Below are 16,639 nucleotides of genomic sequence, written 5' to 3' on the forward strand. Positions count from 1 at the left end.
ATGCCATCATACTGTGCGGGGGGTACTGTACATCATATTGTGTGGGGTACATCACACTGTGCGGGGGGTACATCATACTGTGCGGGGGACATCATACTATGCGGGAGGGACAGCATCCTGTGTGGGGGTACATCATACTGTGCGGTGGGGTACATCATACTATGTGGGGGTACATCATACTGTGCGAGTGGTACATCATACTGTGCGGGGGGTACATCATACTGTATGGGGGGTACATCATACTTTGCGGGGGGAACATCGTACTGTGGGGGGGTACATCATACTGTGTGGAGGTACGTCATACTTTGCAGGGGTTACATCATATTGTGTGGAAGGTGCATCATACTGTGTGGGGGTACATCATACTGTGTGGAGGGGGCATCATACTGTGAGGGAAGATCTATAGGAACCAGGAAAGGTGTGGGCATAGTTAAAGAACTGGTTTAGCGTAAAGTAAAACTGCCGCAGCTATGTGTGCCACTTAGTCATTGGTTTATTAATCCAAGGTCATTTTTTCATTTTTTGCACTTCAGTTTATCTTTCCTCCTCTTCTTCCAAAAGTTTTCCACATCGATATAGCCATATGACAGCTTACTTTTTTTTTGCGTGACAGGTTTTTCCATCTAATGTACTGAAAAACAGGGGAAAACAAATCCAATTGCAGTGAAATGGCAAAAAAGCCCCTGCAATTCTGCCATTAATTGTTTGGGATTTTATTTTTTACCAAGTTCATTATGCAGCAAAAAAATGAAATTTAACAAGATTCTCAAGGTCCATAGAATTATTACGGTATATACTAATAGCAAAATTGTAAGCTTAAATATATATATATATTAATAAATATATATATTTATTTTTATATATTTATATATATAATATATATCTTAGTGGTTAAAAACATTTTGGAATGTTATAAAACAATTAGGTTTGTTTTGTCATTTTCATGTTTTATAGATGTTTTCATTGCTTTTATTGCATTTCTTTTTGGAGTGAGCAAAACACTCCATTTCTATCTTATACATTTAATTTTCTGTTTTGCTCTTCCCAGTCTAGGATAAATATTTTTTTATATTTCACAAGTTCAGGACAGGATATTATGCACACAGTAATATCAAATAAGTAATTTTTTTTTTTACATTTTCTTATTTTCATTTGGGAGAAAAGGAGGTGCTTTAAACTTTTATTTTTTATTTATTTACTTTTTTTTTACATTTTATTTTTTGTTTCATTTTTTATTACTCTCCTTAGAGGACTTGAACCTACCATACCATACATTACAATACTATGTTGAAGGCCAAAATTGACAGCGGAATTTAGAGGGTTAAACTCACTGGCGGACACACACAGAAGTGGCCCATGAGCAAGAACGACATATGGGCCATTTGCAGCCCAATAGTTTTCATGCACATTTCCACCTACTTTGGAGATAGATGTGGGCCCCTAACCTCTTGGGCCCCTGTGCGCTGAACAGGTTGCATCGATCGTATGTCCGCCCCTGGTTACACTGCTCCGATCTCATCGGTTACTGTCATCAGCCCCCGAGCTGCATTTAGTGGGTTCAACTCCACAGAGATAGCGCACTGACCCCCAAACATGGACGCCGCCATCGTTAAGGGGCAAAATTTTCTGGATCACGGGACGACCATGAAAAAGCAAAACAGCCTGAAAATGAAATCTTAACATATGATTTGCTCCTATAAAATGAGCCTCATTGTCTTGCTGGATTTAATGTATACATTACGGTAAATGAGGGTCTTTCCTTCCTCCCAGGATTCCTTAGAAGATCATTTAAGGTAAAGTGAGTTTACACAGCAGTGTTGGCCCAGACGGGCACAGCCATACATTGCCCAGCGTGCGTGCCACTGACAAAGGTGCCCCAGCCTCTTATTTCAATGCCGCACGCTCCGCAGTCTCGACTCAGTCACATCAATTCAATTAAGAAAAAAAAAGAGGTAAATTAGCATTTTTTTGGCCATCTGGCATGAGGGGTAAGAGCCTGACAAAAGCGGATCTGGAGAAGCCGAGAGACGAGTGTGCCATCTCCTTGACCTGCAAAAGAGCCTTTGTCAGAAAATTAAAGCATTCTAGACCCCCATGTGCCCACCAAAATGTGTACCAATAATGCCAGCAAACCACAAAGCCTCCAGTAATGGTGTCTACAGGACCGGCGCGAATTACTGCGGAGAGTCACAGTGTAAGAGACGGAGAGGAAACAGGAGCATTATATGTCATGGATATACTAATGTCATAATAATGTAGATCAAGCTCTGCTATATCACTTATATTCTTATACATAGGGGCAGTATTATAGTAGTTATATTCTTATACATAGGGGCAGTATTATAGTAGTTATATTCTTATACATAGGGGCAGTATTATAGTAGTTATATTCTTGTACATAGGAGCAGTATTATAGTAGTTATATTCTTGTATATAGGGGGCGGTATTATAGAAGTTATATTCTTGTATATAGGGGCAGTATTATAGTAGTTATATTCTTGTACATAGGAGCAGTATTATAGTAGTTATATTCTTGTACATAGGGGCAGTATTATAGTAGTTATATTCTTGTACATAGGAGCAGTATTATAGTAGTTATATTCTTGTATATAGGGGGCGGTATTATAGTAGTTATATTCTTGTATATAGGGGCAGTATTATAGTAGTTATATTCTTGTACATAGGAGCAGTATTATAGTAGTTATATTCTTGTACATAGGGGCAGTATTATAGTAGTTATATTCTTGTACATAGGAGCAGTATTATAGTAGTTATATTCTTGTACATAGGGGCAGTATTATAGTAGCTATATTCTCGTACATAGAGGCAGTATTATAGTAGTTATATTCTTGTACATAGGAGCAGTATTATAGTAGTTATATTCATGTACATAGGAGCAGTATTATAGTAGTTATAGTCTTGTACATAGGAGCAGTATTATAGTAGTTATATTCTTGTACATAGGAGCAGTATTATAGTAGTTATATTCTTGTGCATAGGGGGCAGTATTATAGTAGTTATATTCATGTACATAGGAGGCAGTATTATAGTAGATATATTCTTGTACATAGGAGCAGTATTATAGTAGTTATATTCTTGTATATAGGGGGCGGTATTATAGAAGTTATATTCTTGTATATAGGGGCAGTATTATAGTAGTTATATTCTTGTACATAGGAGCAGTATTATAGTAGTTATATTCTTGTACATAGGGGCAGTATTATAGTAGTTATATTCTTGTACATAGGAGCAGTATTATAGTAGTTATATTCTTGTATATAGGGGGCGGTATTATAGAAGTTATATTCTTGTATATAGGGGCAGTATTATAGTAGTTATATTCTTGTACATAGGAGCAGTATTATAGTAGTTATATTCTTGTACATAGGGGCAGTATTATAGTAGTTATATTCTTGTACATAGGAGCAGTATTATAGTAGTTATATTCTTGTATATAGGGGGCGGTATTATAGTAGTTATATTCTTGTATATAGGGGCAGTATTATAGTAGTTATATTCTTGTACATAGGAGCAGTATTATAGTAGTTATATTCTTGTACATAGGGGCAGTATTATAGTAGTTATATTCTTGTACATAGGAGCAGTATTATAGTAGTTATATTCTTGTACATAGGGGCAGTATTATAGTAGCTATATTCTCGTACATAGAGGCAGTATTATAGTAGTTATATTCTTGTACATAGGAGCAGTATTATAGTAGTTATATTCATGTACATAGGAGCAGTATTATAGTAGTTATAGTCTTGTACATAGGAGCAGTATTATAGTAGTTATATTCTTGTACATAGGAGCAGTATTATAGTAGTTATATTCTTGTGCATAGGGGGCAGTATTATAGTAGTTATATTCATGTACATAGGAGGCAGTATTATAGTAGATATATTCTTGTACATAGGAGCAGTATTATAGTAGTTATATTCTTGTACATAGGGGCAGTATTATAGTAGTTATATTCTTGTACATAGGGGCAGTATTATAGTAGTTATAGTCTTGTACATAGGGGCAGTATTATAGTAGTTATATTCTTGTATATAAAGGCAGTATTATAGTAGTTATATTCTTATTCATAGGAGCAATATTATAGTAGTTATATTCTTGTACATAGGAGCTGACATACAAAGCCATCCATAACCTGTCTCCTCCATATATCTCTGAACTAATCTCCCGATATCTTCCCTCACGTAATCTCCGGTCCTCCCAAGACCTCCTTCTCTCCTCCACACTTATTCGCTCCTCATCCAATCGCCTCCAAGACTTCTCCCGAATATCCCCCATCCTCTGGAATTCTCTGCCCCAACACGTCCGACTATCAACCACATTCGGATCCTTCAGACGGAACCTGAAAACTCATCTCTTCAGGAAAGCTTACAGCCTGTACTGACCACGCTGCCTCCTCATCACTACCGAAGCTACCGCCTCACCAACACCGGAGCTCCAGCAACCCTCAACCTATTGTCTCCTTCCCCATAATCCTGTAGAATGTAAGCCCGCAAAGGCAGGGTCCTCGCCCTCTGTATCAGTCTGTCATTGTTAGTTTGCTTACTGTAAGTGATATCTGTAACTTGTATGTAACCCCTTCTCATGTACAGCACCATGGAATCAATGGTGCTATATAAATAAATAATAATAATAATAATAATAATAATAATAATAATAGGAGCGGTATTATAGTAGTTATATTCTTGTACATAGGGGGCAGTATTATAGTAGTTATATTCTTGTACATAGGAGCAGTATTATAGTAGTTATATTCTTGTACATAGAGGCAGTATTATAGTAGTTATATTATTGTACATAGAGGCAGTATTATAGTAGTTATATTCTTGTACATAGGAGCAGTATTATAGTAGTTATATTCTTGTACATAGGAGCAGTATTATAGTAGTTATATTCTTGTACATAGGAGCAGTATTATAGTAGTTATATTCTTGTACATAGGAGTAGTATTATAGTAGTTATATTCTTGTACATAGAGGCAGTATTATCAGGGCTGCCACTAGAAATTTCGGGGCCCCATACTGGCAAAATTTTCAGGGCCCCCTTGAGACTCCGCCCAGGCTCCACCCCATCCCCACCTCCACGCTCCACCCCTCGAACTGTGCACAGTCCCACTGCTCTCTCTTGGAAAATCTCCACTTCTCACCTATCACACATTGACAGTTCCCATTACCAGATCACACATATAGCCGACACTTTTGGCCAGGCCCTACTCTACTGTAACCTATTAAATATTTGTTAAAATATGCAATACAATTTAGGTTTATTTTTATTTATTTTTCAATTTTTAAAATGACCTATAATACCACATACAAGGAACAAATACCACAGCACCATGACCAGACACCATATTACCACCACAGTGATTGAATAATATCAAATACAAGGAACAAATACCACAACACCATGTCCAGACCACATATTACCACCACATAGTGACTGAATACTACAATACTGATCAGTAATAAAAAACACCCCACAATACTATCACCATCAGTGCCAGTATTCACAGGAGATCTGTACTTAGTATGCAGTGTCTGTGTAGAGGTAATACAGTGATCACTAGTGACATTGTACACAGGACCTCTGTATATAGTATACAGTGTATAGTGTCAGTGTATAGGTAACACTGACTCACCAGTGATGTCTCTAGGTGAAGTCCTTCATCTTTCAACCAGAACAGACCGCCATCACTTCATCCAGCCAGGACTCGTTTCTGCAGGGAATAACACAGTTATCTCGAGTTCCGCTTGCAGAACACATTACTTAATTTTCCCAACTTCTACATTACACCACTTGAAGAAGGCGACATAGTATCACTCTACACAGTAACAGGACCGCCCCCCCCCCCCCATTTAAAACAGTATACTCAATCACGGCAGTAATAATATCCCTTAATTAGCCCCTATGGTAATAATATTCGCCATCCTAGCCCCCGTGTGTCTCATTCCTGGCGTCAGCCATATATTCTCGCATCCTGCCCTAATGAGTATCCATTCTGCCCCATATGATCTCCCCATCCTGCCCCATCTGTCTCCATCGTATCCATCCTGCCCCATGATCCTGCCTCATCTGTCTCCAATCATGCCCGTATCACCATTCTGCCCCATCTCCAATCATGCCCCCATGTCTGCAATCATGCCCCCCGTGTCTCCATTCTGCCCCATCTGTTTCCAATCCTGCCCCATCTGTCTCCAGTCATGCCCCAGTGTCTCCAGTCATGCCGCCATGTCTTTCATCCTGCCCCCTGTGTCTCCAATCATGCCCCGTATCTCCATTCTGCCCCTGTGTCCAGCGTTCTGCCCCTGTGTCCAGCGTTCTGCCCCTGTGTCCAGCCTTCTGCCCCTGTGTCCAGCCTTCTGCCCCTGTATCCAGCCTTCTGCCCGTGTCCAGCGTTCTGCCCCTGTGTCCAGCTTTCTGCCCCTGTGTCCAGCATTCTGCCCCAGTGTCCAGCTTTCTGCCCCCGTGTCCAGCGTTCTGCCCCCGTGTCCAGCGTTCTGCCCCTGTGTCCAGCTTTCTGCAACTGTGTCCAGCCTTCTGCCCCTGTGTCCAGCTTTCTGCCCCTGTGTCCAACCTTCTGCCCGTGTCCAGCTTTCTGCCCCTGTGTCCAGCTTTCTGCCCCTGTGTCCAGCGTTCTGCCCCTGTGTCCAGCGTGCTGCCCCTGTGTCCAGCTTTCTGCCCCTGTGTCCAGCTTTCTGCCCCTGTGTCCAGCGTTCTGCCCTGGGCCCACCGGATCGCCGCTCTCAATAAAAAAAAAAAAAAAAGACCTTCTCTCCTGACCGCGCTCCTGCTCTCTCCACACTGCTGAAGCGCGCGGCGCACTCGCCGGCGACTGACAATGACGTCAGACGCCAGCTACATGCACGCTGCGGCTGACCTCAGCTGCCAGCCTCAGATTGGCTGGCGGCTGTTAACTATTGACGTGCGGGCACAGGCCCGCACGTCAATAGCGTTAAACAGCTGCAGTGCCGCTAAGGGCCCGGTTTAGCCTGCAGCTGCCGGTAGGGGCCTGGTGAGCAGATGAGACGGGGCCCAATGCGGGCACCCTCTGCCCACCGGGCCCCATACGCCAGTCACGGCTGTAATGCCCTGATGGCGGCCCTGAGTATTATAGTAGTTATATTCTTGTACATAGGAGCAGTATTATAGTAGTTATATTCTGATACATAGGGAGAAGTATTATAGTAGTTATATTCTTGTACAAATGGGTAGTATTATAGTAGTTATATTCTTGTACATAGGGGCAGTATTATAGTAGTTATATTCTTGTACATAGAGGCAGTATTATAGTAGTTATATTCTTGTATATAGTAGCAGTATTATAGTAGTTATATTCTTGTACATAGGAGCAGTATTATAGTAGTTATATTCTTGTATATAGGAGCAGTATTATAGTAGTTATATTCTTGTACATAGAGGCAGTATTATAGTAGTTATATTCTTGTACATAGGAGGCAGTATTATAGTAGTTATATTCTTGTACATAGGGGCAGTATTATAGTAGTTATATTCTTGTACATAGGGGCAGTATTATAGTAGTTATATTCTTGTACATAGGGGGCAGTATTATAGTAGTTATATTCCTGTATATAGGGAGCAGTATTATAGTAGTTATATTCTTGTACATAGGGAGCAGTATTATAGTAGTTATATTCTTGTACATGGGGAGCAGTATTATAGTAGTTATATTCTTGTACATAGGGGCAGTATTATCTACTATATAATTGTCTAAGGGTCACTTCCGTCTGTCATGGAATGCAAGTCGCTGATTGGTCTTGCCGGCTGCCTGTCATGGCTGCCGCGACCAATCAGCGACGGCCACAGTCCGATTAGTCCCTCCCTACTCCCTGCTCCCCTGCAGTCAGTGCCCGGCGCCCACTCCATACTCCCCGCAGTCTCCGCTCACACAGGGTTAATGCCAGTGGTAACGGACCGCTTTATGCCGCGGGTAACTCACTCCGTTACCGCCACTATTAACCCTGTATGACCAAGTTTTTACTATTGAGGCTGCTTATGCATAATAATGTTAAAAATAATAAAAATAATAAAAAATCATTATATACTCACCTTCCGCCAGCAGGTTTCGGTGGCAAGGATGGTATGTGCGAAGGACCTGCCATGACGTCACGGTCATGTGACCGCGACGTCATCACAGGCCCTGCCGCCTGCGCGAAAAGGACCTGCCATGACATCACGGTCATGTGACCGTGACGTCATGGCAGGTCCTTCTCGCGCAGGCGCGAAGAAGCGGCGGTACCATGGGACAGGCAGGGACAGCTTCAGGAGCGCCAGGAGCAGGTGAGTATTTCATATTCACCTGTCCACGTTCCATCCACCGGGCGCCGCTCCGTCTTCCCGTCCTCTTGCAGTCACTGTGCAGGTCAGAGGGCGCGATGACGTATTAGTGTGCGCGCCGCCCTCTGCCTGAACAGTTAGTGCAGAGAGACGGGACGCTGAGGAGCAGCGACGAGAGGTGAGTATGTGATTTTTTTTTTATTGCAGCAGCAGCATTTCATGTGGCACAATGCTGTATGGAGCGTCTATGGGGCCATAAAGAACTACATGGAGCATTATATGGGGCATCTATAGGGCCATAACTGCATGGAGCATTATATGGGGCATCTATGGGGCCATAACTGCATGGAGCAATATATGGGGGATTATATGGGGCATCTATGGGGCCATAAAGAACTGCATGGAGCATTATATGGAGCATCTATGGGGCCATAACTGCATGGAGCATTATATGGGCATCTATGGGGCCATAACTGCATGGAGCATTATATGGGGCATCTATGGGGCCATAACTGCATGGAGCATTATATGGGGCATCTATGGGGCCATAACTGCATGGAGCAATATACTACGTGACTGGGCAAAATACTACGTGACTGGGCAATATACTACGTGACTGAGCAATATACTACGTGGACATGCATATTCTAGAATACCCGATGCGTCAGAATTGGGCCACCATCTAGTAGTAGTTATATTCTTGTACATAGGAGCAGTATTATAGTAGTTATATTCTTGTACATAGGGGCAGTATTATAGTAGTTATATTCTTGTACATAGGAGCAGTATTATAGTAGTTATATTCTTGTACATAAGAGCAGTATTATAGTAGTTATATTCTCATAAGTAGAGGCAGTATTATAGTAGTTATATTCTTATACATAGGGACAGTATTATAGTAGTTATATTCTCGTACATAGGGAGCAGTATTATAGTAGTTATATTCTTGTACATAGGGGGAGTATTATATTAGTTATATTCTTGGACAGTAGTATAGTAGTTATATTCTTATACATAGGGGCAGTATTATAGTAGTTGTATTCTTGTACATAGAGACAGTATTATAGTAGCTATTTTCTTGCACATAGGAGCAGTATTATAGTAGTTATATTCTTGTACATAGGAGGCAGTATTATAGTAGTTATATTCTTGTATATAGGGCAGTATTATAGTAGTTATATTCTTGTACATAGAGGCAGTAGTATAGTAGTTATATTCTTGTACATAGGAGCAGTATTATAGTAGTTATATTCTTGCATATAGGGGCAGTATTATAGTAGTTATATTCTTGTACATAGGGGGTAGTATTATAGTAGTTAAATTCTTGTACATAGGGGGAGTATTATAGTAGTTATATTCTTGTACATAGTGCCAGTATTATAGTAGTTATATTCTTGTACAGAGTGGCAGTATTATAGTAGTTATAGTCTTGTACATAAGGGCTGTGTTATAGTAGTTATATTCTTGTACATAGGGGCAGTGTTATAGTAGTTATATTCTTGTACATAGTGGCAGTATTATAGTAGTTATATTCTTGTACAGAGTGGCAGTATTATAGCAGTTATATTCTTGGACATAGTGGCAGTATTATAGTAGTTATATTCTTGTACATAGGTGCAGTATTATAGTAGTTATATTCTTGTACATAGGGGCAGTATTATAGTAGTTATATTCGTGTACATAGGAGCAGTATTATAGTAGTTATATTCTTGTACATAGGGGCAGTATTATAGTAGTTATATTCGTGTACATAGGAGCAGTATTATAGTAGTTATATTCTTGTACATAGGGGCAGTATTATAGTAGTTATATTCTTGTACATAGGAGGCAGTATTATAGTAGTTATATTCTTGTATATAGGGCAGTATTATAGTAGTTATATTCTTGTACATAGAGGCAGTAGTATAGTAGTTATATTCTTGTACATAGGAGCAGTATTATAGTAGTTATATTCTTGCATATAGGGGCAGTATTATAGTAGTTATATTCTTGTACATAGGGGGTAGTATTATAGTAGTTAAATTCTTGTACATAGGGGGAGTATTATAGTAGTTATATTCTTGTACATAGTGCCAGTATTATAGTAGTTATATTCTTGTACAGAGTGGCAGTATTATAGTAGTTATAGTCTTGTACATAAGGGCTGTGTTATAGTAGTTATATTCTTGTACATAGGGGCAGTGTTATAGTAGTTATATTCTTGTACATAGTGGCAGTATTATAGTAGTTATATTCTTGTACAGAGTGGCAGTATTATAGCAGTTATATTCTTGGACATAGTGGCAGTATTATAGTAGTTATATTCTTGTACATAGGTGCAGTATTATAGTAGTTATATTCTTGTACATAGGGGCAGTATTATAGTAGTTATATTCGTGTACATAGGAGCAGTATTATAGTAGTTATATTCTTGTACATAGGGGCAGTATTATAGTAGTTATATTCTTGTACATAAGAACAGTATTATAGTAGTTATATTCTAATACATAGGTGGCAGTATTATAGTAGTTATATTCTTGTACATAGGGGCAGTATTATAGTAGTTATATTCTTGTACATAGGGGCAGTATTATAGTAGTTATATTCTTGTACATAGGGACAGTATTATAGTAGTTATATTCTTGTACATAGGGGGAGTATTATATTAGTTATATTCTTGGACAGTAGTATAGTAGTTATATTCTTATACATAGGGGCAGTATTATAGTAGTTGTATTCTTGCACATAGAGACAGTATTATAGTAGCTATTTTCTTGTACATAGGAGCAGTATTATAGTAGTTATATTCTTGTACATAGGAGGCAGTATTATAGTAGTTATATTCTTGTATATAGGGCAGTATTATAGTAGTTATATTCTTGTACATAGAGGCAGTAGTATAGTAGTTATATTCTTGTACATAGGAGCAGTATTATAGTAGTTATATTCTTGCATATAGGGGCAGTATTATAGTAGTTATATTCTTGTACATAGGGGGTAGTATTATAGTAGTTAAATTCTTGTACATAGGGGGAGTATTATAGTAGTTATATTCTTGTACATAGTGGCAGTATTATAGTAGTTATATTCTTGTACAGAGTGGCAGTATTATAGCAGTTATATTCTTGGACATAGTGGCAGTATTATAGTAGTTATATTCTTGTACATAGGTGCAGTATTATAGTAGTTATATTCTTGTACATAGGGGCAGTATTATAGTAGTTATATTCGTGTACATAGGAGCAGTATTATAGTAGTTATATTCTTGTACATAGGGGCAGTATTATAGTAGTTATATTCTTGTACATAAGAACAGTATTATAGTAGTTATATTCTAATACATAGGTGGCAGTATTATAGTAGTTATATTCTTGTACATAGGGGCAGTATTATAGTAGTTATATTCTTGTACATAGGGGCAGTATTATAGTAGTTATATTCTTGTACATAGGGACAGTATTATAGTAGTTATATTCTTGTACATAGGGGGAGTATTATATTAGTTATATTCTTGGACAGTAGTATAGTAGTTATATTCTTATACATAGGGGCAGTATTATAGTAGTTGTATTCTTGTACATAGAGACAGTATTATAGTAGCTATTTTCTTGTACATAGGAGCAGTATTATAGTAGTTATATTCTTGTACATAGGAGGCAGTGTTATAGTAGTTATATTCTTGTACATAGTGGCAGTATTATAGTAGTTATATTCTTGCACAGAGTGGCAGTATTATAGCAGTTATATTCTTGGACATAGTGGCAGTATTATAGTAGTTATATTCTTGTACATAGGTGCAGTATTATAGTAGTTATATTCTTGTACATAGGGGCAGTATTATAGTAGTTATATTCGTGTACATAGGAGCAGTATTATAGTAGTTATATTCTTGTACATAGGGGCAGTATTATAGTAGTTATATTCTTGTACATAAGAACAGTATTATAGTAGTTATATTCTAATACATAGGTGGCAGTATTATAGTAGTTATATTCTTGTACATAGGGGCAGTATTATAGTAGTTATATTCTTGTACATAGGGGCAGTATTATAGTAGTTATATTCTTGTACATAGGGACAGTATTATAGTAGTTATATTCTTGTACATAGGGGGAGTATTATATTAGTTATATTCTTGGACAGTAGTATAGTAGTTATATTCTTATACATAGGGGCAGTATTATAGTAGTTGTATTCTTGTACATAGAGACAGTATTATAGTAGCTATTTTCTTGTACATAGGAGCAGTATTATAGTAGTTATATTCTTGTACATAGGAGGCAGTATTATAGTAGTTATATTCTTGTATATAGGGCAGTATTATAGTAGTTATATTCTTGTACATAGAGGCAGTAGTATAGTAGTTATATTCTTGTACATAGGAGCAGTATTATAGTAGTTATATTCTTGCATATAGGGGCAGTATTATAGTAGTTATATTCTTGTACATAGGGGGTAGTATTATAGTAGTTAAATTCTTGTACATAGGGGGAGTATTATAGTAGTTATATTCTTGTACATAGTGGCAGTATTATAGTAGTTATATTCTTGTACAGAGTGGCAGTATTATAGTAGTTATAGTCTTGTACATAAGGGCTGTGTTATAGTAGTTATATTCTTGTACATAGGGGCAGTGTTATAGTAGTTATATTCTTGTACATAGTGGCAGTATTATAGTAGTTATATTCTTGTACAGAGTGGCAGTATTATAGCAGTTATATTCTTGGACATAGTGGCAGTATTATAGTAGTTATATTCTTGTACATAGGTGCAGTATTATAGTAGTTATATTCTTGCATATAGGGGCAGTATTATAGTAGTTATATTCTTGTACATAGGGGGTAGTATTATAGTAGTTAAATTCTTGTACATAGGGGGAGTATTATAGTAGTTATATTCTTGTACATAGTGGCAGTATTATAGTAGTTATATTCTTGTACAGAGTGGCAGTATTATAGTAGTTATAGTCTTGTACATAAGGGCTGTGTTATAGTAGTTATATTCTTGTACATAGGGGCAGTGTTATAGTAGTTATATTCTTGTACATAGTGGCAGTATTATAGTAGTTATATTCTTGTACAGAGTGGCAGTATTATAGCAGTTATATTCTTGGACATAGTGGCAGTATTATAGTAGTTATATTCTTGTACATAGGTGCAGTATTATAGTAGTTATATTCTTGTACATAGGGGCAGTATTATAGTAGTTATATTCGTGTACATAGGAGCAGTATTATAGTAGTTATATTCTTGTACATAGGGGCAGTATTATAGTAGTTATATTCTTGTACATAAGAACAGTATTATAGCAGTTATATTGTTGCATGAATCAAATCATGAATTATGTTACTAAATATTTCATATGGAAATGTATATCTCTACAGGAAAGAAGACAAGTCAAGTAAAAATAAACAAATAAATTAAACAAAAACATTAAAACCATCATAATCTGAGCTTATATATTCAGGCTCTGGATGCATTAGATATGATGAACAGTGACAAACCGAAGCCACAGAATGTATTAACGTTTGGCCATGATTCAGACAAAGGAGAACACTCGTCTCCCCATCCCCCTCCCAGTTGATGAAGGAAGGTCATATCTGAAAAGCTGCCAGACCCAAAGATTAAATTCTATGGATTCTCTTTTGCTGTGATCCTGGGGTGGTGAATGCAGATAAGCTTTATTACCCCTGGGGTTTCCTAGCAATGGTTGCTCCATTGTCGTTGGCTTTTATGGATCTTTCTTGTGGGCCCAGGTGGGCCCTCGCGCAGTAGATGATTTCTTTGCTGATTCTGTTCTTGCCATTGTGTGTTCACAAACAGTAGGACAAGCCAAAAAAATGAGGTGCGCTTCCCTTTTAAATTGTATTTTATAGAAAAGAGCCTGATATCATATTGTGAGTCATATGAGCATGTGAATCTGGTATGAATTAGTGAGCACGATATAGGTGGTTGAAAAATTCTGAAAAGGATTTGTTTTCTCCAATATTTGTAAAGCACAAAATTATTTATTGCATTCTCAGTATCCCCATTTCTGCAGTGTAGATTGACTACAAAGAGCATTTTTCTCTGGAGCATCAATCACATCCATGAATCATATTGCAATACCTTATTTGTCCTCTGGAGGTGCTGCAGGAAAATGAAACACTTGATGACAGATTCCCAACAGATTACAGCTGATCGCTGGGGATCCCGGCATCAAGACGCCCTGTGATCAGCACATTTAATTGCAGATTTATTCTTCCATGTCACCAACACAATTTAACATTTTCTATTTAATCTATTTTTCATTAATGATGTAACGGCTTCTTGTATAATATAGATTTATTTTTTTTTGCAGAAAATGACTCCCAAAAGAATAAAGATGTAGAGACAGACCTTGTGGGAATTGTAGAGACAGACCTTGTAGGAACTATAGATTGTCTCTCTCTATCTGGCATCAGTACCACAGCGGCCTCCAGTGGTAAAAATACAAAATACAACCAAGGAGATTGTGACTATTAAAAATTATATAATAATAATAATAATAATAATAATAATAATAATAATAAAAAAACAAATAAAAATGAAAAGTGCAAAATACAAACAAGGTGATTGTGACTATTTAAAATAAAAAAATAAATAAAAAACTACAAATTAAGAATTTCAAACAAGGATAGTGTGACTATTAAAATAAAAAAAATAAAAATAAAAATACAAACAAGGAGATTGTGACTATTAAAAATAATAATAAAAAAAAATTAAAAATACAAACATGAATAAAAAAAATAATAAAAAAAAATTAAATAGAAATTAAAAATACAAAATAAAACCAAGGAGATTGTGACTATTAAAAATAAAAGAAGAATAAAAAATAAAAATTAAGAATTACAAACAAGGAGAGTGTGACTATTAAAAATAAAAAAATAAAAAACAAGCAAATTGTGACTATTAAAAATAATAATAATAAAAAAAATGAAAAATACAAACAACGAGATTGTGACTATTAAAAATAAAAAAATAATTAAATAGAAATTAAAAATACAAAATAAAACCAAGGAGAGTGTGACTATTAAAAATAAAAAAAATAAAAAATGAAAATAAAAAAAAACAAACAAGCAAATCGTGACTATTAAAAATAAAAAATTAAAAATATTAAAAGTACAAAAGAGATTTGTAACTATTAAAAAATTAAAATAAAACTCTTGTTGTCTAGCGCTGCTTACGATGTCAATACCTTACCCCTAGTACAGCTCTGTTCACTATGTAGCGGTAGTTGCTTAAAACAGCAGTTCAGCTCCCACTGAAGTGAATGTGATCTGAGCCGCCGTTCTCGCCAGTGATCACTACACAATGTATGGGGCTCTGTGGTTTTGGCTCCAGAGCTGAGAGCAGCTGATTGGTGGAGTTGTTGAGTGTCGGACCCTCACCAATCTTATATTGATGATATAGGTAATCAATATTATAAGCTTGGTGTTGGGGGGATTGCTGCTTACATGAGAGTTTATGATTCTGCTGTGGGATAAATGTGTCACCTAAATATTATCAATATAAAAAGACTGACCGTCACTTCCAAACAGAAATCAGGTGTGAACAGGTGCTTACTAAGAGCAGCCATCTCCATATATAACCAACAAATAAAGTTGTACTCTGTAGCGCTATAGCATACAAACATGAAATATATAAGATATAACTGCTCTAGAAAATAGGGAGAATTGAGAATACTTAGCGTATAAATCGGCCAATTCATTTGTGCCCGGCAGCCGTAATAAGGCGATTCTCCTTGCTGGGACCTATCTCATTGGGACTACTCTCATGGGCTAATAGCCTACAGTTATATGGGAAGGTATAAATATTATAAGTCATCTGTAATAACTACATATCATCTCTATTTGTGCAGAACACACACTGAATAAAGCGCAGTATCAATTCATGCAGTACACAGAACATGTGATGGAAAATGTCATTAGGTAAACAAATAACGGTATCGTCATTCTGTAGAAAAGAATAAAAAGTCAACAATGCTCGCCAATTAATGTTAACCCCTTTCTGACATCTGACGTACTATCCCGTCGAGGTGGGGTGGGCCCGTATGACCACCGACGGGATAGTACGTCATACGCGATCGGCCGCGCTCACGGGGGGAGCGCGGCCGATCGCGGCCGGGTGTCAGCTGCATATCGCAGCTGACATCCGGCACTATGTGCCAGGAGCGGTCACGGACCGCCCCCGGCACACCGCGATCAAACATGATCGCGGTGTACCGGCGGTATAGGGAAGCATCGCGCAGGGAGGGGGCTCCCTGCGGGCTTCCCTGAGACCCCCGGAGCAACGCGATGTGATCGCGTTGCTCCGAGGGTCTCCTACCT

Source organism: Ranitomeya variabilis, chromosome 2 (genome assembly GCF_051348905.1).
Source record: "Ranitomeya variabilis isolate aRanVar5 chromosome 2, aRanVar5.hap1, whole genome shotgun sequence".
Classification (NCBI taxonomy): Eukaryota; Metazoa; Chordata; class Amphibia; order Anura; family Dendrobatidae; genus Ranitomeya; species Ranitomeya variabilis.